This window comes from Alligator sinensis, unplaced genomic scaffold, assembly GCF_000455745.1.
Source record: "Alligator sinensis unplaced genomic scaffold, ASM45574v1 scaffold135_1, whole genome shotgun sequence".
In the NCBI taxonomy this organism is placed as follows: Eukaryota; Metazoa; Chordata; order Crocodylia; family Alligatoridae; genus Alligator; species Alligator sinensis.
In genome coordinates this window covers 939492-940916 of record NW_005842293.1, presented here as the reverse complement: position 1 = coordinate 940916, position 1425 = coordinate 939492, and the positions used below count along the sequence as shown (strand labels likewise).

The 1425-nt window shown below is 48.7% G+C and overlaps 1 protein-coding gene across 1 annotated transcript in view; it reads right to left on the bottom strand.

The window, feature by feature from the left end:
* PRELID2 (PRELI domain containing 2) overlaps window positions 1–1425 on the bottom strand; it is an 80115-nt gene that overhangs the window by 49973 nt on the left and 28717 nt on the right. The window lies entirely within an intron of this gene.

The window sequence follows — 1425 nt, the reverse complement described above, 5'->3', positions numbered from 1 at the left end:
AAAAAACAAAAAAAAACAATTATGGAAAAAGGTCGTTCACGAAGCAGCATATTACAGTGATCCTGGGCATGTTCACCACTGGCGAGTCACTGGCAGTACTCTGGTCCAGTTAGAAATGCCAGTGATCCACCAGTGGTGAACATGCCCAGGATCACTGTAATATGCTGCTTCTTGAACGTTTTTTCTGTGGTTTGACCATGGTTTATTTTAAACACTCTTTTAAAAATAAAGTTAAAAAAAAAACCTGTTAATAGTGCAGCCCAAGTGCCTAAGGTGGCCATCATAGAGGACATTCCAGTTTTCTGCTACTCTGTCCTCTGTTGATATGAAATCTGATGCCTTTATGTCCTCTATTTTTCTCTTCAAGAAAGGCATAAAGGCATCCGGTTTTGTATCAAGAGGACAGAGAACAACTGGACGGTCCTCTATGATGGCCACCCTGCCACAGTGGGAGGACCTGGATCCAGCCTGGACCTAACAATCTTTAAGGTCCCTTCCAGCCCCTAACAACTGTGAAACTCAGCTCCTCTAGTTAGACTCCTCTTTGCCAGAAACACTTCATGAAGAAACCTCTGTGCTTGGGAAACCCTTGGGGAAATAACCCTGGGGCAGGGGGGAAGGAAATGCTGGAAAGCAGACTAAAGAAGCCCGGCCTATTCCGTTTAGAAAAGAGACACCTGAGAGAGGACATATGAGGGGGCTACAAAATACTAAATGGCCCAGAAAGTGTCAGTAGGGATTCATTATTCTCTAATCTCTCGCCTTCCCAGGAGGAAGGGGGCACACAATATGAAACGAATCGCGTCGCACGTTTGAAGCAATAAAGCAAATTGTGCCTCAAGTTTGAAGCGAATCACATCGCGGTTTTGAAGCAATAAAGCAAATCACGTCACAGGTTTGAGGCAAATCGTGCTGCAAGGTTGAAGTGAATCGCGTCACAAGTTTGACGCAAATAAAGCAAATAGTGTTGCAGGTGTGACGCGAATTGCATCGCAAGTTGAAGCGAATCGTGTCACAGGTTCAAGCAATAAAGCGAATCGCGTCGCAAGCTTGAAGCGATAAGAGAATGGCGTGGCAGGTTCGAGGCGCACGAAGGGATGTTTTCTCGCAGCGGGCCAGTCAAGCCAGGGGCTCGCTCCGTGGCTGCGGGGGCCGGGCCTGGCCGGCGGGGAGCAAGTGGCAACCTCTGCCTCCCAACTGCTGGACGGAGGCTTAAACTACACTTTGGGACCTCACCGTCCGAGGGGGCCTCTACATAAGAAAAAAAAAAAAAAACCCCTGGACATTTTGGTTGTCAGACCACAAACCCAGACCCCTCCCTGCAGCTCCTCCGTTATAACTCGCACGCGGGGTCCACGCAGGTGTGCGGAAGTGACGATACTTCCGGCTCTGAAAGAGTCATGAAAACCCAGAATCGGGGGGGGG